The following is a 23232-nucleotide window of genomic DNA, read 5'->3' on the forward strand; positions in this document are numbered from 1 at the left end:
TTATACTAACTTTTTAAGTGAACCTAAGCATTTTGGAGACTTTATTTTTTAAATACAACATTAAATTAACATATTAAATGTTATGCATATATTCTATAGAAAGGTGGGAATAGTAAAAAGAGGAGAGAGAGCTAGAATTAAAAACCAGTGGCTTGGACTTCCCTGGTGGCACAGTGGTTAAGAATCCACCTGCCAATGCAGGGGACATGGGTTCGAGCCCTGGTCTGGGAAGATCCCACATGCCGCAGAGCAGCTAAGCCCATGTGCCACAACTACTGAGCCTGTGCTCTACAGCCCGCAAGCCACAACTACTGAGCCCACGTGCCACAACTATTGCAGCCTGCGCACCTAGAGCCCAAGCTCCGCAACAAGAGAAGCCACCACAATGAGAAGCCCACACACCACAACGAAAAGTAGCCCCCGCTTGCTGCAACTAGAGAAAGCTCGCGCGCAGCAATGAAGACGCAACTCAGCCAAAAGTAAATAAATAAATAAATTTATAAAAAAGAAAACATTAAGCTAAGTGAAAAAAGCCAGTCACAAAAACAGAAACAAACAAACAAACAAAACAGTGCCTTTAACGTGTATTTTAACAACATGAATAATTTAAATCTGCCTCCTGGCATCAGAAAAGACATTCTGAAATATTTTCCAGAGATGAATTTTGGTTTTTTGAAATTTAGTGATAGGATGGGCTTTAGCTATACTCAAATGGATTATTATAAATGAAGTATGGTTAACATAGGGGATGCTAGAACCCCAGAGGAAAGAAAATATTCAAGAGAAATATGCATTTTATTACAATTCAGAAGCTTAAAAAACAATTTTTTTTGTTATACTTAAAATGCCTATGGTGTACTATATTACAAATGAGGAAATAGAGTGTGAAATTAAGTGAATTGCTGAGTGGTCAACCAGTTTAAGTACATCAAATGGCATATTCACTAAACTGGTTATATCATGTTACTTATTCTAGACAGACCCATCATGGGATACATACACTTTGAAAACAACCCTGAAGAGTGTAAAGCTATTGATATGTTGATGAATGCTTTCTGCAGATATTCTCCCAAATGGTATATCCGAGTAAATGACCGTAGATAGTTGGTGGACCCAGTGTCAGGTGCTTTCCTAACTACCCTTTTATTATCATAACCTGACAGATACAATCTCAAACATTTCCCTCTCTGGTCCTTCCATATGGCATATGGAAATCAGCATGCAATTTGGTGATTTTTTTTTTTATCCCCATCCCCACCCCCAGCCCCAGTGCATATTTGTTTGTTTGTTTCCTTGTTCATTTATGCATTTGTTTGCCAATCTGTGAGCAACCTGAGATCAGTAGTTCATCTCAGTCAGCATCCTCACTGCCAGAGACATGATAAGCTTCTAGCAAATGTTTGATGACAGCAAAATTATGAATCAGTCCCTTATCAGTGGTGGGATCTTGGGCAGTAAATGGAAATCTCTGAGGCTCAAGTCTCCTCATCTAAAAAAGTGGGGATTAATAATAATACTTGCTTACATTAGAGTTATTTTAAGAAACAAATGAGATTGTTAGACTATTTGGCTTTTATTGCATTGTCATCATCATTATTTTTGCCATTATTATTCTCATGATGAATTTTCAACCTTTATCCAAGAAGAGAGATTGACTCAGTCCTCTCAATGTATATGACTAAATTTGAACTTGAAAGATGGAGCCTGACTCATGAGAAGAGGATAATAATGGGCACTATGTTTTCATTGGAAATTCTGAGTTAGCAGCAAGAATCCTGTTTGTTAAAATTCAGATGCAGATAAATAATGAGTAAGGTTCAGGAATAATTGCAGAGTATCCATGGTTACAGAAAATGCTGTCAACACCCATTGTTCTATATATACCTTGGGAGATATGTCACCACATTTCTATAAATAGAGTAGAAATTGATTCATTTCAACCTTGATCATGTGCAAGGCTCCAATCTTCTCAGGAATAAAGGAACTAGACTTGATGTAATGGGGGAATATGTAGTTTAATGGGTGTAATGGGCCATATGTCTGAGGAAGGTCAACAGAGCAAAGAAGAAAGAAAGTTTATGAGAGCAAATGGGGCTTCTGAGTCTCCAGCAGGCGACTCCTTGGGGGAAGAATGACCCTGAGAACCTGAACAACCTCAAGCTACTTAAGAGTTTCTCCTGACCACTCATTCAGTTTTAAATACAAAACAAAAAGACGACTGGAAGATTTCTAATTAAACATGACAGGAAAAATGATCTTTTAGAAAGGCCATAAGGCCAGAAAGAATGAAAGAGTGGATGACAGCAAATGAGAGATGGCCATAAAATTTTAAAAGCTGGAAAGCAGATGGCTAAGTGGTAAACGACTTAGCATAAACGTAAAATTCGAGTATCTATAAGGATTCAGGGTCAGATAGCAGTATCAACAGAAAAAACAATTTGAGCTGCAGAATCCCAGGAATGCTTAGAAATTGGCAGCACCAAGTACTTCTGAAGGTTGAGTGGCAAAAGGCTAAAACATAACCATAGCCGAGGGCACTAGTACTGAACTAAAAACAGAGGAATTAGTGATATCCTCCCAACCTGCCTCCTACTTGGCTCTGAGAACACCATCAGCTGCTCACTTACTTCCCAGATAAAGAGAATGACCCCTGAGAAATACTAACATGTTTAGCATTTGGTTAATTACAGATGCTAACATTTGGGGGTCTCCTATGAAACATTCAGGCCTCCTCTTTGTCAAGCCCCACCAATGTACAGTTTCCACTAAACTAAGCTTTTTAGTGTTTTACTCTTAGACAGACTACCAAGAATTCCTATTTAAAGAAATTTTCTAACATGACAGACAATGAATATATGGAAAAAAGGAAACCAGAGAAAACAGAAACAATGCAGAGAGCAGAAGAAAACTAAACCTCACTATAAGTAGTATCTTCAAATGATAAAAGACTGCATCATCCAAGAAACAAGGACAAAATACTATACAGTAAAGAAGCAATCCAAGAAGAAATAAAGAGCTCTTGAAAATTAAAATATAACAGAAAATAAATCAATAGAGGAGTGACAAGAGAAAGTTGAAGAGGGACTTCCCTGGTGGCGCAGTGGTTAAGAATCCGCCTGCCAATGCAGGGCACACGGGTTTGAGCCCTGGTCCAGGAAGATCCCACATGCCGCAGAGCAACTAAGCCCATGTGCCACAACTACTGAGCCTACGTTCTAGAGCCTGCAAGCCACAACTACTGAGCCCGTGTGGCACAACTACTGCAGCCTGTGTGCCTAGAGCCTGTGCTCTGCAACAAAGAGAAGCCACTGCGATGAGAAGCTCACACAATACAACAAAGAGCAGCCCGCGCTCGCTGCAAATAGAGAAAGCCCGCGCACAGCAATGAAGAGCCAACGCAGCCAATAAATAAATAAATAAAAAGATAAAGTTGAAGAAATTTTATAGAAAGTTGAATGGACAGAAAAAGAAAGAAATGGAACATACCAGAAAGAGGATAAGAAAATCAGAGGATCAATCAAGGAGGTCCAAGATTGAATTATAAGAGTTCTAGAAAGAAAGACAAGAAAATGGAGAGGAGAAAAAAAAAATCAAAAAAATAATTTAAATTTCCCAGAACAGAATAAGGGGCCAAGCTAGCACCACGCCCTTGCTAAGGTATTATTGTAAAATTTCAGATCACTGGGTATATGAGGAAGATTCTAAAATCTTCCAGAGAGCAAAAATAGCTCACAGATAAAAGCTAAAGAAGTAGACTAGCTAGAAGAAAATGGAGCAATGCTATTAAAATTCTTTTAAAAAATAGTTTCTATATAGAACTCTAAACACAATCATATTATCAATATGTTTTGAGAGTAGTTTAAAAATATTTTCAGGGGCTTCCCTGGTGGCGCAGTGGTTGAGAGTACGCCTGCCGATGCAGGGGACACGGGTTCACGCCCCGATCCGGGAAGATCCCACATGCCGCGGAGTGGCTGGGCCCGTGAGCCATGGCCGCTGAGCCTGCATGTCCGGAGCCTGTACTCCGCAACGGGAGAAGCCACGGCAGTGAGAGGCCCGCGTACCGCAAAAAACAAACAAACAAAAAATATATATATATTTTTTCAGACATGTAATGTCTCAAAAACATGCAAGGTCTAAAAAACCTCAGGAAGCTACTGGAGTGCTGTGATCTTGTGATTTATAATAAGAAATACATATTTGCTCTTCCTCCAGGTCCTGTCACACAGCTCCTAAAACCCTTGGAATTTCCTGTGTTGAGAGGGATAAAGGTGTCTTTTGTTATGTTAATGAGGAGACTTTTGCCAGTGGAGCCAACCTTGTGATTAGAGGGTTGCAACTTTCAGCCCCACCCCACCCCAACCCACCCCCACCTCTGGGAGGGGTGAAGGGCTGGAGATTGAACTCAATCACCAGTGGCCAATGATTTAATCAGTCATGCCTAATGGAGCCTCCATAACAACCTAAAAGGACAGGGTTCAGAGAGCTTCTGAGTTGGTGAGCACGTGGAGAATGGGGAGAGAGAGCGAGCTCAAAGAGCATGGAAGTTCAGAGAGCATGGAACTTCCACACACCCCCTTTCCCCATGCCTTGCCCTCTACATCTCTTTCATCTGGTTGTTCCTAAATTAGATCCTTTTATAATAAACCTGTAATCTAGTAAGTAAACTGTTTCTCTAAGTTCTGTGAGCCACTCTAGCAAGTTAATCGAATACAAGTAGGGGGTCGTTGGAATCAACAATCTACTAGAGTCACTAGGTCAGAAGCCCAGGTGATACCTGGACTTGTGATTGGCCTCTGAAGGGCGGGGTGGGGGGGGACACCAGTCTTGTAGGACTGAACCCTTAACCTGTGGGATCTGATGGTATCTCTGGGTAGATAGTGTCAAAATTGAGTTGAATTGTAGGACACCCAGCTGGTACTGGAGAACTGCTTGGTGCTGTGGAACCACAACCCCCAACCCCACCCACTACCACTACCATTGGAATTGGTACGCGAATCATTAGATGTGCTCCACCAGAATGAGGTAGTAAACTAAGACAGAAGATAAAGGATCAAGTAAAGGAATCAAAGAGAGGAGAGATGATAATTCTCTTTCACCAGGATGAGGGTGAAGGGAACCACACAGCTAAGAAGTGAACCCAGAGAACCACTGATTCACATTGGAGAAAGTGGATGGAGGGCTCCAATAAGGATAACTCCAAACACAAAATGAAGCAGTAGATTACCACCAATGTTTGATGTACTCAAAGGGGAATGATGCTTCTGGAAGAGTGTTTGGGGATGAATTAGAGAAAGGTATATAGAAAAAATATAGGCCCAAAATGATACAATTATTGGGACTTCCCTGGTGGCGCAGTGGTTAAGAATCTACCTGCCAGTGCAGAGGACACAGGTTCAGTCCCTGGTCCGGGAAGATCCCACATGCAGCGGAGCAACTAAGCCCATGCGCCACAACTACTGAGCCCTTGTGCCACAACTACTGAAGCCCATGCGCTTAAAGCTTGTGCTCTGCAACAAGAGAAGCACCGTAATAGGAAGCACACGTACTACAAGGAAGAGTAGCCCCCACTCGCTGCAACTAGAGAAAGCCCGTGTGCAGCAGTGAAGACCCAACACAGCCCAAAATAAGTAAATAAAATAAATTTATGGAAAAAAAATGATACAATTATTAGCTCCAGAGAAAACAAGTTTTCCAAGAAAAGAAACGTAATAATTGTATACTACCTTTACAATGTATACTATTTATGCATAATAGTTACAAAATCACAACATGAATACTGAATTCTGATCTAATTTTTTAAAATTTGGTATAACCGTACTGTAGGATGGGATAGGGTAAGCATGTGTGTTCTGGAACTCAGTGTGACATAGGAAGGGGAGGTAAGAGAGTTAAATCCTCAGCCTCCTGTAGTAAGAAATCAATTAATAACATTGAATTAGAAAAAATTAGAAATATCAGTGTTGATTTAAAATAAGGAGATAAATTCCAGAAAAAAATAGTTAATGCAATCAAAAGTGGTTGACTCTTAAAAGTGGGTAACAGGGATGCAAAAAGGTGGGAAAAGAGATTGTTCATTTTCTTTGAAAACCTTGTAGAACCATATGAATTTGTAGAATCATATAATAAAAATGAATTTTTTAAAAAAATTACTGCTGTACATCTTTTATTTCCCCCTCAGATCTACTCTTTGTCCTGCTCCTTTCATTGAGTATCCTGGGAATTTGACTCATGTGGACCACACTAACAGTCTTAGTTGAATTGGCTATACAGCAGAGGTTGGAGTGAGAGAGAAAGACTTATTTTCACAACTCCAGTTGGGTGGTCCATAAAGCTCTCTCTCCTCTTGCCCTCCAGACCTAATGGCAATAATAATTCTAATGATCTATCCTCAGGTACTGCACTCTCCCTTACGATTTCCCTCCATTCTACCCACATCTTTAGAAATAGTCTCTTCATTAGAATTCTCTTTAAATTACATCATTTGAACGTGTCATGTACTTCCTCCCAGGACCCTGACTAACACAGAGCTTTAGCTACATCTGCATCTAGATTGACTAGAAAATAGATGATAATATTTTCTTAACTTTTAATAACAATAATAATTTATTATAACAATAACAATGTAAATAACACATACACACCTTCCTTCATTATAAATCTCTGGAATCATGGGGTTTTTTTAGGGTAGTTACAGGTTCACAGCAAATTTGAGAAGGAACAGAGATTTCCCATATTCCCCTGCCTTCCACACATGCACAGCCTCCCCCATTTTCAACACCCCCACCCGAGTTCATCACTTGTACATTTGTGACAAGTGATGAACCTATGTTGACATATCATAATCACCCAAAGTCCATAGTTTACATTACGGTTCACTCTTGGTGTTGTATATTCTTTGGGTTTGGACAAATGTGTGACATGTACTCATCATTATGGTATCATACTGAGTATTCTCACTGCCCTAAAAATCCTGTGCTCTGCCTATTCATCCCTCCCTTACCCTGCCACCAACACCTGGCAGCCACTGATCTTTTTACTGTCTCCATAGTTTTGCCTTTTCAAGAATGTCACATAATTGGAATCATATAGTGTATAGTTCGTGTTGTTTCGAGGTCTTTTGTTCTAGTTACATACTCATAGAAAAATTAGAAAATAAAAAAATTAATCACCATAATTCCACAAGCCTGAGTCAATCGATATTGATATTTTGGTGTGGAAACCTAGAGCAAAGTAATAATTAGGCACTCCTTCAAATGGATATTCTTTAGTGATGCTCAGTGTTTATATAGAGAGGCAGTGTAGGGGAATGGCAGAGCATTAGGATGCTTGCTAGTTCCAGCCTCTCTTAATATTCCCAGTAATGCAAGTCCAGTCCCCAAATTCTACACTTCACTCAGCTCTACTCTGAGTTCACCATCTTCACCTCCAAGCAACTTTGCAAAGTGTTCCTTCCGATCATGCACAGTGCTGTGTGTAAGAGAAGTTCTGTCAGTATTCCATCTTGGCAACATTTCCGACGATGTTTTAGTGCTCCAATGATCTTTTACCCACCCCACTTCTTAGCCATTGGTACCCTGGGATAATGTCCATGCCTTTTTTTCCGCTTTGGCACCAAACTAAGCATGGTAGCAAGAGATCATTTCAACATTGTCAGCGGCAGTGAAGGCAAACTAATACACGATCTCCGCTTTTCCAGCTAAAATGTCAGCTTATCTTGTTTTACAGTCACCTCCACAAAAGTTTCTCTGTGAAGGGTTCACAAAGAGATATTGATTTTGATCCACAGCTGATGTAAGGGGGAAAAATCAGTGTTTATATATAAATACTTTTAACTTGGATGGGTGAGATGGACTATAGATTAATGAAGCTCATCAACAGAACGCCCTCACTCATCTCCCTGTGAGGGGGGGGAAACTTGTGTAATCGAGGAGTCAAACTCACTGCTGTTTAACTTTATACTGTTATTGCTAAAAGCACAGGAGCAATGGTGACATCTTGTGTCAGGTTAAAAACTAACAGGATCTTAATTCCTTGTGGTGTCTACTGGGAGTACTTCAGAAGAGTCCCAACTAACACTCATGTGTATCTGCTCATTTTAGCTGCTGACCAAATAATAAAACAGGGGCATTGGTTTTTCAGGTGCAGAGATTACATCTTCAGGAATGATGGGGAAAACTCCACTTGGCATTTGACTGATCTAACTGCCACCTTAAGAACAAAGCAACCAGGAGTGCCAGTCTAGTTCTTCAACTCAGCCCTTACACGTTGCCAGGATATCCTTGTAAAACACATGGGCTCTGGGCCCATCCACCATCATTCTGAAGCAGCCAGAGGAGAGCTGTGGAGTTCTGTAATGATTGCAATTAGTTATCTTACTGCTTCGAGCATTTTCTTCATTTCTTTGGCAAGCCTTTGAATGTCACATGACATGACTGGAACCTCTGGAGCCCAATAGATGCCATATCAAACACTGCTGGCAGCAGATGCCTGGGAAGCCAAATCTTTTTGTTTCGTGTGCTCTTTATGAGAGCAGTGGTTCTTAACCGTGGCCATACAAAATCACCTGGGGAGCTTATACAAATATCAATACCTGGATCCATTCCAGACCAATGAAATTAGAATTTCTGGGAGTTGAAGGCAGACATTTTTGAAAAGCCCCCAAGGTGATATTAGCATGCAGCTCTCACCTGGCTCTCCTGCCCTGTTAAACCAGCCACCACACTGTGAAGAAGCCCATGTCACATGGAGAGGCCATATGCATCCTTGTGTTTAAAGATCTAGGCCTTAGTGTAAATCTCTGATTATTTTTTCTTAGAAAACAGAAGACAACAACAAAAACTTCTTAGAATTACTGAGTCAGAGAGCATCCTTTAAAATACATATACTGATTACAAATCATTTAATTTTTAAATTTTCATAATTAAAATAATTTAATTATTTATTTTGAAAAATTTGTTGCCAAATAACTTTCCAGGAAGGTAGGTCTTTCCTCGGAATAGTCCTCTGTTCTTGCCATCTTCAATCCCTCTCCTCCCATTCTCCCTTAAATTCACATCAGTTATGCCTTTGACCCCATCACTCCACTGAAGCTGCTCTCCATAGTTCCAAGTTCACTAGTGATCTTCACATTGTTGAATTTATGGCTAAGTCTTCTCTTACTCTGACCTAGAAGCAACGTTTTGCACAGTGTATAATCCCTTCCTGATACACACTTCTTCACTTGGTCGCCAGGTCCCACCCTCTTTTCGTTTTCTCATCTCACTGGTTGGATCTTCTCAGTCTCTTTGCTGGGTTTTTCTTCTTTCCCTGTAATGCTCCAGGGCCCAATCCTGGCTCCTTTTTTTCTTTATCTGCCACTCCCTGTATGATCTCAGCCTGTCTCAAGGCTTTAAATTCTACAAAATGCCTTTAACTCCTCCAAATATATCTCCAGCCCATACTTCTATCCAAACTCCAAGCATCTACATCTGACTGTGTACATCTCAAACTCAACATTTCCAAATCTTTTCCCCCCAAACCTTCTCTACCAGCAGCCTTCCCATCTCAGGTAATGGCAGTACATGTTTCAACTGCTCAGGCAAAAAATCTTGACACATTCTCAAGTCCCCTCATCCTCTGTCATTCCATATCCAATTCCTCAAGAAATCCTGATGGCTTTACCTTAAAAATATATCCACAATCTTATCTCCTCTTAACACCTCACTGGTACCACCCTGGTCCAAGCACCTGGCCTTTTGCCTGGCTAACTATAATACCCTCCAACAGGTTTCCCTGCCTAAACTTGTCCCTGCCACACACACACTCTAGCAGTCAGAGGGATGGGAACTTCTGTAACACGTGAGGGGGAGCAGAATACATGACCACCAAATATGCCTCTTTGGCATGTGAATTATTTTGTTGCAATTGATGGGATATAAGCCTCAACTGCCCAACTTGCTGTTGGGTCTCATATCTTTGGGGGTCCCACACATATGAAATTAAAATGTTTTCCTGTTAATTTGTCTTATGTCAATTAAATTGTTACGCCAGCCAAAGAACCTAGAAGGGAAGAAGGGAGAATTTTTCCACCCCTACACATGTCAGATCATGTTGCTTTCTCTGCTCAAAATTCTCCAGTGACTCCCCTTTTCCTCCCACATCCACTGTCCCTTTTCCTGCTCCACATTTTTTTCTGTTGCTAGTGTCACTTCCTAACATGCTGTTTGGTTTGTCTACTTATTCTCTCTTTTGTTTATTGTCTGTCTCTCCCCACTAGCATATAAACTCCATTGGGGCAGGATCTCTGTTTTCATCACTCATATATCCCAAGCACCTAGAAGACTACCTGGAACAATGAAGGCATTCACTGCATGTCTGTTGAATAAACAAATGAATGAATGAAGGCTATTACTCTTTATCTTGAGACCGCTGTGATCTATATGGGCATGTAGACAAGGTTTGTCTACCTGGCCCTCCGCTTCTTCATGCAAGGTGTATCATCCTCTAGTTTCTCTTCAGTTGTTCAGATACCCTCCACTCAGGACTCCTTTCTCTCACAGAGGTCTAGACTCCAAGATTAGGCCTTGTTCTTCTCCTGCCCCCATTCTGTCAGTCTCCTTCCTTCCATCTATGAATATTAGCAAGTAGTCAGCAGTCAAGTTTCCAATTCAAGTCATTCCAGTTAAACTAATTCATGAAGGTCTTTGTGCTTTCTTATTCCCTTCTCCAAGTCCCCTCTCTGAGAGCCCAGGCTGAGGATGAGCCTAAACGTTAGCTAAATTCGCTGTATCCTTTAGTTCTTTAACATTATAATATGTTACTCCCTAGAATATTTGTATTTCAAAGATAAACGCTCCAAGAGGGCAATGCTTACTTGTTGACTAACTCATACGGTATCCTAAGCCTCCATTATTCAAGATTTGGAACATGAAAAAAAATGATTTTTGCAATAAGAAAAGACAAAGAGAGGTAGGTAGTCCTTTTGAGACAGGAGGGAGGGGGACAGGGCACAACCTTTGAAAAGAATGACATAGCCGTTGAGGATATGACAAAAACTGGTTAGAACCAATTAGGCCCAAGCTGGAGGAAGATTCGACTTCCTGTACACTTTGAGCCTCATTATATGCTCATTGTAATACATTAGCATATGCTAAATGACACACCCGCAGGTGCCATGACAGTTCCAAGGCTGACTATAAAGGGCAAAAAAGTGGGTGGTGGCCCAATCCCTGGAAATCCCCACCCCTTCTCCGAAATAGTTGGAATAATCTTCCCACTCGTTAGCCTATGAAATTACCCAGCCCATAAAAACTAACCACCTGTAAAACCGATAGCTAGTGGGAAGCAGCCACATAGCACAGGGAGATCAGCTTTGTGACCACCTAGAGGGGTGGGATAGGGAAGGTGGGAGGGAGACACAAGAGGGAAGAGATAGGGGAATATATGTATATGTATAGCTGATTCACTTGGTTATAAAGCAGGAACTAACACACCACTGTAAAGCAATTATACTCCAATAAAGATGTTTAAAAAAAACCCAAAAAACTAACCACCACACACCTCTGGTGCTCTCACCTTCTGAGACTGATTGCATTCTGTCTATGGAATGTGTATCTCCCAGGGCTCCTCACCTTCTGAGATGGCCCTCACTCTGTCTATGGAGTGTGTATCTCCCTAAATAAACTGGCTTTCCCATTTAGTTCTTGGGGCAGAGCCCCCTTATCTGCCCACTTGTATCCCTCACAAGCGTTCTATATTAATAAATCTACTTCTTGCCTATCACTTTGCCTCTTGCTGAATTCCTTCTGTGCTGAGACATAAAGAACCAGAGCTTCAGTAAGTCCTGACACCGGGTGAGTGATTTTAATTTAAAGACAGTGGGTTCAAGTCCCAATCTGAATTTTGGCTGGGTTGGAATCCCAGCCCGTGGGTTTAAGTTCCAATCCAAGTTTTGGCTGGGTTCGGGTCCCATCTGAGGTGCGATTGGGTTCGAGTCCCAATCTGGGACCAGGTGTGCGGTTTCACTTTCATTTATTGATTCATTCATCAAATATTGATTAGCAACTATTATGTACAGTCACTGTGCTAGGCACTGGGGACAGAGTGGAGAACAAGACAGACCAGGTCACACTCCCTTTGGAGCTCCAGTCCCATACCTGGATTTAAATGCTTTATGCAATGGCTTTAACATTAATTAACTAATTAACATTAAATCACATTAAATAACTTACATTTTTCTTCAGCGGAAAATGCATAATCTCCTTAATTATTAGAAACCACCGTGATGGGTTTTTGCTTCTTTGCTAGTCAAACAAAGCACAAAGGAATCTTATGCTACTAATGAACGGACTGTTAAAATAACCCACGAGATAGGTTTGGGAAGAAAAAGCTGATATCCTAAGCAAAGCCAAAACATTATATTACCATCAAGTCAATAAAGGACCTCGCTATTCCTCTGTTCTGAGCCAGAACCATCCACAAAAGGATTAGAAATGGCACAAACCCAAACTGACCTCTTTCTATTCCATCTGTGTCATTTTTTTAGGCTAAGATCACAAGTCCCATTGGTCAGGCTGTGAGCCTCCTCTGTTCTTTGTTTTATAATGTGATGATTGGGCCTTTCACACGTCTTACCTGACATAATCAGTGAGCCATCCTGTGAGGAAAGCATTGCGATCTCCACCTGGGGATTGGGAGAACAAAGTAATTAGCACAAGACTACCCCTGCTACAAGTGCTGATGCTAGTATTTTAAAACCCAAATCTGTCTGCCTCTTGAGCTTATTTTATTTTCACTGTGACGAAATGTCTCGGATTGTAAGTTTTGTGAAATTGAAATAAATATCTTTCTAGTTCTGGTGTCAGAATGGAAGGGACTCTTCTCTGTTCAGACAAGAACCAAGAGGGGACTTAACTGGTTCTTGAAGTTAACAGCAGTGGAAATAAGCATCAGTGACAACAGAGCATGGGCAAATCATTTATATTTTTTCCTGCATCTAAGTGTCTTTAGGTGATAAATGGGAATAATAAAATAGAAAAAGCTCGAAGGAACACTATACAAATCAATCTAGTGTTTATGACAATTTGACAAAAGAACACTAAAAATTCTTATTATTATATTTCTCATCTATGTTAACAAGACTATTATTAAAAAAGAAAACACCTGGAAACAATAAACAACCAAAATGTTCATAGATAGTACTATGGATAAATGAACTGTGGTATGCTCACCAAATGGAATATAGGAACAGTAGTAAAAATGAATGAACTTCAGCTACAGACAACAACATGGATGAAATGATGAATGTTAAAAACTTGAGAGAAAAAACACTACATATGTTATGATGCCATTTTGATACAGCTCAAAAACAAGCAAAACTAAACAAACTGTTTAGGAATGCATCTATATATGGTAAAAGTGTTTTGTTTTTAATGAATGGGAATGCAAAATTTAGAAGAGCAGTTATTTTTGCAGAAGTAGAAATCAATGGAGGAGAGCCCAGATATTAATGTTCTAGGCCCTGTGTGTCTATATTTTAATATTTCTCACAACTTACATATATATTATATACTACATTTATTATTTTTGCATACATAAAATATTATGTAATACAAATTTAAGTTAAAAATATATTTTCTGTCATAATATTGTGAAACCAATTTTTTTTTAATTTTTAAAAAAATTTATTTTATTTTTGGCTGTGTTGGGTCTTCGTTGCTGCGCACGGGCTTTTCTCTGGTTGCAGGGAGCGGGGGCTACTCTTCTTTGTGGTGTGCGGGCTTCTCATTGCGGTGGCGTCTGTTGTTGCAGAGCACAGGCTCTAGGCACGCAGGCTTCAGTAGTTGTGGCACACGGGCTCAGTAGTTGTGGCTCGCAGGCTCTAGAGTGCAGGCTCAGTAGTTGTGGCGCACAGGCTTAGTTGCTCTGCGGCATGTGGGATCTTCCCGGACCAGGGCTCGAACCCGTGTCCCCTGCTGATTCTGAACCACTGCGCCACCAGGGAAGCCCTGAAATTAATTCTTAAAAGATCTTAAGACCAATCTAGTTTCCTTGAAAAGTTAAAAATTTGTAAAAATTGAGAAATAGGGATCAAGTGAAGTCTGAATCCTGGTGCAAAGGACTCACAATGCATTCCTCCAGCTAGCCTTTGGAGAAGCCCTTATCAGCTGATACAGCAGTTTCCTGAAACAAAGGATCATCCTTCCAACCCAACTTCAAACATCTTAGAATTACTGAACTGGCTCATGTTAGCCAGCCAGCTCCCTTCCACCAGATAAGACCATTTGACATATTATGTAAACACTTTTAGAGTTTATCTTATTCACCACAACAACTCTTCAGTCTGACACACTGGGCAGTCATTTTTTCAAAGACTGGGAAAATAATGACTGTTATCAGCAACTTCCCATCATTCTTTGTGTCCTTGATGCTACAAGGAAAGAGTTCATGAGAGAACTCAGAAGTGCTGGAAAAGCCTTTTGGGGCCTGGATTTATAAGGTGGTTTTCCTTCTGCGTATAATTCCCTGCACTTTTTGGTCTGTTTCTAAGGAGAAATAAAATGACTTGGCTTTTAACCCCTCTTATCCTCATGTCTGTCTTACTGGACAGGTTAAAGGGGAGAGGAGTGGCGGGGGTGGGGGCGCGGGGAGGAGGAAGGAGAAGTGGAGAGGGAGGAAGGGAAGGAAGAGGAGAGCATGTGACAGGGGAGGGGACGTGGGGAGGAGAGAGGGAGGGGAGGGAGAGAGGAGAAAGTGACTTAGTCTGAGAAACCACATTTCCACATGCTATGCTAGATTATTTCCACATGGGTCATCTCATTTACTTCTCCTGACAACCTTGTGAGGTAAGTCAGGAAACTTGAAACTCAGTAAAGATAGAAGCCTTAAAGTGACAAAGCCAGTAAGTGATGGGATTTAACTCCAGATCTTTCTGACTCTGAAGCCAAACTCCTTCTAAGTGCCCACCTGTGGGAATTGGAATTTCAGAACAAGGTAAAGCACCAGGGGGCAGAGGCCTGGAGCACAGCAATAAGATGGGAACCCCAAATATGTGCACATCAAAAATTTCGTCTCACTAAAAAGAAGAATATTTGATCATTCTTGGACTAGTTTTGCTAGCAATTTCATTGAACACAAGGTAGACAAAAAAATGGGACAGACAATTCTTAACAGCTGAGAACTGGTTAAACAGAAGTGTGAAGAACCTTTGAAGAAAGAGATAGCATTATCTAAAAATCCAAAAGGCGAGGAAGGTAAAACTGGATGTAGACTTTAAAGAAACACATTTCTACTGATTCACAGAAAAGACAGAATCACAGAAGAGATAGTATCAGGGGACTCAAATTCAAGCTAGAAGCTCTAAAAATACAGTTCTGTATATGTAATAAGAATACTGTAATACCACAAGTCTGAAGTGAAGGAAGAATTAAAGAAACAAATTTTGCTATGAGCTCAGATGTTTAAAAGGTTAAGAAATGGTCACACAACCTCTTCCAATTCACTGTGACTCCAGTGAGGATTTCGGGCATCGAGAACAAAGTGAAGGTAGCACAGTCCTTGCAGTCAAAGTTCCAAATTGGAGGGCTGAAGGGCTCTCCTGGTTCTCTCTTGTGCTCCCCGCCAGAGTGCCTCAGTCATAGTTTGAGAGATCCCCATGGCACTTATGAAGAGGTCCAGCAGAAAGAAATGGGAGACGGCAGCTCAGTGGTCACTGGTGTCTAGGTCTTAAGTCAAAAGAGAAAAGGGAGTTCTTGACTTTTCTACATGACCCAACGCAGGTAAGCAGTTAGGGATGCAGAATATGCTAGGGAAAGGACTATGCTTTTACCATCCAGGGTCCTGCTACGAAACAAACGGCGGGGGAGCAGAACAGGTTACCCCACAATGTGCCACTTTGGCGTGTGAACTGTTTTGAGCTGGAGGCAATCAAGACCCAGTAGATTCAAGAAAAACTTTTACCTCTCCCTTAACTACCTAAAAGAATTTAAATAGGGGGCCTGGCCCAGAAAGAGAGCTACTACCAGAGATAACTTTTTATCTGAACGACCTATCTGTATGGCAGAGCAAACATCTGCCCTTCTTATCATCCTGTGAATTACACCCCTCCCCTTTTATCAACGTTTTTTTTTTTTTTTTTTTTTTTTGCCATACCTCTTGGCTTGCGGGATCTTAGTTCCCGGATCAGGGATGGAACACGGGTCCTCCACAATGAAAGCACAGAGTCCTAATCACTGGACTGCCAGGGAATTCCCGGCCCCCCTCCCCTTTGAAGCCTCAGGCTCCTATCCCGTTCCTTAGCTTGGGATGGGCTATAAGCCTCAATTGCCTGACTTACCCTTGGGTCTCATTTTTTATATGGTGCTCCCTTTACGTACAAAATTAAATTTGTTTTTCTCCTGTTAGTCTGTCATATGTCAATTTGATTCTTAGACCAGCCAAAGAACCTAGAAGGGAAGAAAGGAAAATTTTTCTATCCCTACAGCCATGGGGTAAGTGAGAGGGTTTAATGAAGAACCCTCTACGGCAAGGTTAAGGTAAACCAAAAAGAAATGGTGCAGTGTCATGGTGTGAGCAACTCCCTGAAAACTGAGCTCTGGGAGAAGGGCGCCCAGGCACAAAAGCCATCATCAATGCAAGAAGGTGGCTAATGACAATCCATAAGGAGGGAAGGCGTGAGTCAGAATATATCACCCATCTCTCTCTACTACCCTCCTCCAATGTCCTGCTTGTGCTTCCCATTGCCAGAGGGTAAATGAGCCCAGTGATGAGGGCCACATAGCAAGGCAAAGAAGCATGGGGAGTAAACCCAGAGGGGCAAACAGAGTAGCCAACGCAATCATTCAAAAATTATGAGTATATGCAAAGATTTAGCTACAAGGAAATTCATCACAGCATTTGTAAAAGCAAAAATATGGAAATGACCTAAATATTACATAGAGAAAATAATTATGTTACCCACATGAGGGCAGAGACAATCTTGCCTATTTTTGTATATAAAGTGCAGCAATTGGAATAATGCCTTGCATAGAAAATATTCCTTAAACATTAAAAATGCTAGTGTAGGGATATATTTATGGACATGGAAAGATGTTCATAATTCAATATTAAAAAACAGGTTACAAAATAATGTGGTAATGATCCCATTTTGTTTGATAGCTAGCTACATAGATAGATACGGGATGCAGGTTTGGAAAAACACACAAGGAGATGGTTATAATAATTAACGATGCTCTGAGGGAGATTGTGTTTCGTTTTGTTTGATTTGTTTTTATGCTTCATTTTCTGATATTCCTGTAATGAATACAAATTGCTTTTATAATAAGAAAATACAGCTTTTTTCAGTTTTATTTATAAAACAGTGTTCATTTTTCTGGTGTTTTCCTTTCCCTTCCCTGTGTCATCTCTTGCTCCATAACCTTGAGAGTGGCAGCAGATGGCTGGGCAGGCATGTAGATCGAGGGGAAGGGAGGGAATCCCACCATATGGGAGTCATGACTCACAGCTTTCCCAGCTTGCGGAGCACCGAGGACCAAAATACAGAAGAGTGGTAGGGGCCTAGGAAAACCTCCTGTTCCCAAGGCTTAAATCCTAGGAAGCTGAGAATTATAGTACATGCTGAAGATGACTAAAAAGTATTTTTAAGCTGCACTGGAAGCAAGATGAACAAGCTGGGAAGAGCATCACTGCTAAGGAAAGATGTCACATTACCAGAGAGCAGGGAGAGGAAGCAGTCAACTCCAATTTTGCTTTCATGTCAACCATAAATAAGGCTTTCTTCTCCTTTTCTCTTTCTTGGCCATCGTCATCATCACCGTCACCATCGACACCCCCATTATTCTTGTAACCTCCTCCAAAATCACTACCATTATCATCGTCCCCATTCCAGATAGTAAACTTCCTAAGAGCAGTAAAATATGCCTTATGCTTATATATACACTGGAACATTTAGCACATGATTCTACATAGGATAAACACAAATTGAATTGACAAGGATGAGGGCACTCTTATCAAGTAAGCAGAAAACGTGACACTGGTAGGAAGACTTGATATACTGCATGAAAATCTTATAAACTTTAGTGAGCCAGTATCGCAAAGGGCCAGAACTTTTTAATCACGTACGCTCCCCCCAGTATATTTACATGTGTTTAGTTATAAATTTTATACATGGTCTACCTTATTAAATATTTACATATAAATTAAAAATTTTAATGAAACCGGTAATATTTGTTTTCCACATCCCAGTGGATCATTTTGGGGTTTACACACCCCGCATGGGAGACCACTGTCTTAGACAACAGAATCAGAATCAAAAGTTTCTGAAGCAAATCTATGATGGTGGCTGTAACCAATAACAGGAGATTAAATATCGATGAAGGTCAAATGTTGCATCTGAGTTCCCAAATTGAGCCCAAGTTGAGGAATTTAATATGCAAGGACACTCTTGTAATACTAAGACATCACCACCAGACGACTTCTAGGTCTAGTAATTGAAGATGAGTGGACTGAGCAATAAGCAGCATTTAAAGAAAAGCCAACCTTGACAATTAATCAAATGCACCAGATGGTGCCCCACTCTCGCTACTATCACTATTTAACATTGCTGTATTAAATTAGTGTGTTTTCTTTCTAGGGATTTCTTGAAACAAAATAAGGTTTCAGAGGATAGGAGCAATATGTGCCTGCTTCCATCACTTTTGGAAACTGCTTTGATACCAAGCAACCAGAAATTCTCATTTACCTGGGAGAGCCCTGCTTTTCATCCCTTTGGGACCAGCATCCCAGCTCTGGGTTGCTGGTTATTAACTGCAGCAGGAGGAGGCATCCTTACGAGTTCATCAGCGAGCGTGGTTTCCTTGAACAACTCCACCCAAATCTGAACGCTTATGTCATAACTTCAGGTCAAGTTATAGAAACTCTGTAGAAACTGCCACCCCCCAAAAGTGGGGTTGGGGCAACCAGAGTGTGTTCTGGGTAGAATAACCTTTGGGCCACAGTGGCTTTGTATAAGGTTATGGTAGGACAGAGTAGAGAGAACAAAGGCTTTGGAGTCAGACAGATCTGGGATGGAATCCATCCACACTGCCTGTGTGACAATGGGCAATCTACTGAACTTCTCTGTCACAAAAGGCAGTTGGTAAAATGCCGTAAGATTTTCTAGGCTTATTGTGAGCGCTGGAAAGAATATTTATAGAGCATCAGGCACAGGATCCAAGCTCTCCATTCACTCAGCCATGCCTGTGGATGTGAATACCTGAGGCACTTATTTAAAATACAGATATTTCTCCCCTAGAGTTTCAGATGTCACAAGCCCAGAGTGAACAAAGGATAAACCAGGGTGAATATTCCATAATTCCCTGCCTCTAGAGGAAACTTTATGTTTTAAGAAGTCCCCCTCATCCCCCAGGTGATTATTATTGTCAAACAAGCTTAGGAATACCCTCACCAACAGTTATTTACCATTGTTGTGCCCACTGCTGTGTCACTGCTATTTTGTTCCTTCCTGCCACCCCGCAGCACTACTCCAGTGTGCCGTCGTTATGGACTCTGCCTACTTTCTTCCACCAAGGAAAATTCCCTGCATTTTCTACTCCACTTCCCTCCTCCCGCCCTCACTCCTCAGTCAACCTACTCTCTGCCATCTGTCGAGTTGGAAAGGTGTGAGTGGATGGATTCACGTGAAGGCTTTGAACTGAAAATGACTTACTTAGTTACGCAGGCCAGGGAGTTTTTCATAATAAGCGGCTTAAACTCGAGAGATTCATCCTAAATAATAGCAGTACTGGCCCGGCGGCAGACGTTTTGAGAAGAAGGATCTCTCAATTCCTGCCATGGCCTACTTGCTGATTCATCTGTATGTATGTAAGAATCACTGGAGAGCTCGTTAAAATGCAGATTCTGTTATTAGATACTGGATCTAAGGTGGGGCCCCAGACTTTGCATTTCTAACAAGCTCCTGGGTAAGCCGATGCTGGTGGTCTAAGGACATTCTGAATGTCAAGGGGTGGGTAATGGTGAAGAAAAGACCTACATCCCCAAAGGCTTGGAAATATACCAACACCTAGAGACTAATGTGATCATGAAAGTCTAGAGTCTCTTAACTTAGGTAAGCACCAAGAGATAGGCCTGTTACCCATACACACACACAACCCACAAACAACAAGTCAGAACTTTTCAACACCTTCAACAACTTAAAAATCATTACTTTCCACGAGGGAACATTTCCGCAGAGAAATGACAACTAAGAGCTCCAAAGTTTATTGTAAAAGCATTTTATGCAGTTATTTTCAAAATTACATCTCAACATTCATAAAAGGTAAATAGAGGTAAATGTGTTTGTTTTACACATGACAGACAATACAAGAGCACCAAGATAACTGTTGAAAGAGCCAGCCCTCCTGGAACAAAGAAATTTCCATTCACCTGTGTGGCACAGTCAGCTCCACAAACGTAAGTAAAAGGTTTTCAACATGTTCAGCTGGCTTCTGCTGTTAACCTCCTGGAGGAAGTTAAAGCACAATGTGAAACAATAAAATACTGAATGTGAGAGCTGGGGACAATGGAGCACAGTCCTGGTGTTCTGGAATTTGAGCAGTAACCCATTTGTAAACCTCGAAGGTTTCTGCAAAGCGGCCACAGGCTGATCTAAAAGGTCACACGGTGCAAACTCCTTAACTGCGATCGTCTTTCGAGAAGACAAGCTCCACCTTGGGTGTGTGAGAGTGATGCTTCTAAGGACACTGACATCCATACAAACATATCATTTGACTCTGAAGCTCCATACATTATCTTTTTTTAAATTAAATAATTAATTGATTGATTTTTGACTGCGTTGTGTCTCGCTGCTGCACGGGGGCTTTCTCTAGTTGCAGCGAGCAGGAGCTACTCTTCGTTGCGGTGCGCAGGCTTCTCTTGTTGTGCAGCACGGGTTCTAGGCGCACGGGCTTCAGTAGTTGTGGCGTGTGGGCTCAGTAGTTGTGGCTCACGGGCTCGAGAGCACAGGCTCAGTAGTTGTAGCGCATGCGCTTAGTTGCTCCTTGGCATGTGGGATCTTCCCGGAACGGGGCTCAAACCCATGTCCCCTGCATTGGCAGACAGATTTTTAACCACTGCGCCACCAGGGAAGTCCCCATACATTATCTTGAAAAGCCAGCTTTGGCACTTGCGCAGATCTAAAGCCTCTTCCTAGGGCAGCTGGAACTTTCTAGATCAACATGAAAATGTTGGTTTACAACCTGTTTAAAACGGCCACCACTTACAAGAGGACCCCGGCTATGCCCCTGATCTGGAGCCCATATTGCCCCTTCCGCAGAAAGCTTTCCTCCTCTCCCCGGAAACCTGGATTTTTAGCCTGCAGCTGCTGAGCTACCAGGCGGAGAAAAACAACATCAAGCAATGTCAGGCAGAAATTTTCACTGTGTCTGCAGTTCTGGTGGTACTGGTGGGAAGATAATACTATGTCAACCTTATACAGGGATAATCTTCTTTGTATGCTCCCACTCATTAGATTTTAACCTTTAGTGACTTTCTGAACTAGAAAAGACAAAGGAGGAGTAGCCTCTTTGCTGTTTAGGTTGGGACAAAATGGGATAATTGTATAGTTTACCTCTGGTACTAAATGCATGACTCAGATTTATTTTTCTTTTGTGTTTTAGTTTTTGGTTGACCTATAACACACATACAGATAAGTGCACAAATCATTATGTATGAACAGCTCAGCAAGTATTCACAAACTGATCACATCCTTTGAATCAGCACCCAAACAGGAACTGGAGCACTGGAGCAACCCAGAAGTCCCCTTTGTGCCCTCTTTCGGTCACTATATCCTCCCCCTCCCCAGGAACGGCTATCCTGACTTTTAATACTCTAGTTTGGTGTATTTTCGAACTTTAAATAAAATTCTAAAAACTGACTTATTTTTGAAACATGAAATTAAAAGGTAATAATATTAATACCAAATTTGTTTAAGTTGGTTGTTTTCATGGTAATCTGAGAGTCCGAAAATTAAAGTGTCTCCTTTAGTCCAATCCAATTGCTATGGACTGGACTGTATCCCCCCAAATTCATATGTTGAAGTTCTAACAACCAAACTGACTGTATTTATAGATAGGGCTTTTAGAAGATAATTACGGTTAAATGAGGTCATAAGGGTAGAGCTCTGTATAGGACTGTGGCCTTATAAGAAGGGGAAGATCTCTTTCCCTTTCCCCTGTTAGAATACAGCAAGAAAACTACAAAAGGCTACCATCAACAAGCCAGGAAGAGAGGGCTCACAAGGCTCCGAATCACCCGGCACCTTGATCTTGGACTTCCCACCCTCCAGAACTGTGAGAAATTAATTATTATTGTTTAAGCCACCCAGTCTGTGATGTTTTGTTATGGCAGTCTGACCTAATACATCCATTTTCCTAAAAATGTATTTCACTTTTTTTAGTAAGTTTATCATTGAAGACCAGCCTCTACATTTCAAATTAATGCTTTTTTTTTTTTTTTTAGTTTTAAGAGAAGTTGGCACACAAAATTAAATTGCTACTGCCCAGTAAGAAAACAAGGATTTATTAGATAAACATAAGGAGATCTATACGCTAAGTGCTGGGGTGCAAAGACAAAAAGGCAAGATCTCTCTCGTCTAGGAAATTCACACTTTACTTGGGAAATTCAATCATTCCAAGCCAACGGCAGATATTAATGGCATCGCTGACATAGGTTTAGGTGCCCTGACTTTGAAGTAATGTAATAAAACCCTGTCCTTGCCACCACCTTTGAAATCAGGGTGGTAGCTGCAGTGCCTCACACTAAAAGTAGACATCCAACACATGTTGTTGATTAAAGAGGTGGCTGGAGGACTCTGAAGTGTAGCTGGAGCAAGAGAGGTGCCAAGAGGTGGCTCTCTTTAATTAACACTCTGTTGGGAAGAATCAGGCTCCCGGTGGAATCACCCATAGTACCCAAAGGGAGTGCAGTGATCCTATTTGCAAGCCAGTGTGACGAGAAGTGTTTCCACTGAGTCATATTTTCAAAAGCCATCGTTTTCCCCTCCTGTAAACAAATGCCAATTAATGTGTAGGATGCGACTTTCTTAGAGTCGAATAAAAGTAACACAGCAACCAGGTGGTCTGCAATGTGCCACTTGTGCTTTTTATTTACAAACCTATTGCATGCCACTTGTGTCGTCAAAGAAACAAGAAATAATTAGAAAGGTAGACTAATAGGGAAAATAAGATGTTTGTGATATCTGGGTCCTCCTCATAGCTC

General features: G+C 41.2%; 1 long non-coding RNA gene across 1 annotated transcript in view; it reads right to left on the reverse strand.

Annotated features, from left to right (window-relative positions):
- Positions 1-20233: 20233 nt before the first annotated feature.
- Positions 20234-23232, reverse strand: part of LOC141275660 (uncharacterized) — a 35435-nt gene continuing 32436 nt past the window's right edge. Inside the window, exon 2 of the long non-coding RNA XR_004524470.2 lies at positions 20234-21181. This is a non-coding gene — a long non-coding RNA (uncharacterized lncRNA). The remainder of the gene's footprint in view (positions 21182-23232) is intronic.

This window comes from Tursiops truncatus, chromosome X (genome assembly GCF_011762595.2).
Source record: "Tursiops truncatus isolate mTurTru1 chromosome X, mTurTru1.mat.Y, whole genome shotgun sequence".
In the NCBI taxonomy this organism is placed as follows: Eukaryota; Metazoa; Chordata; class Mammalia; order Artiodactyla; family Delphinidae; genus Tursiops; species Tursiops truncatus.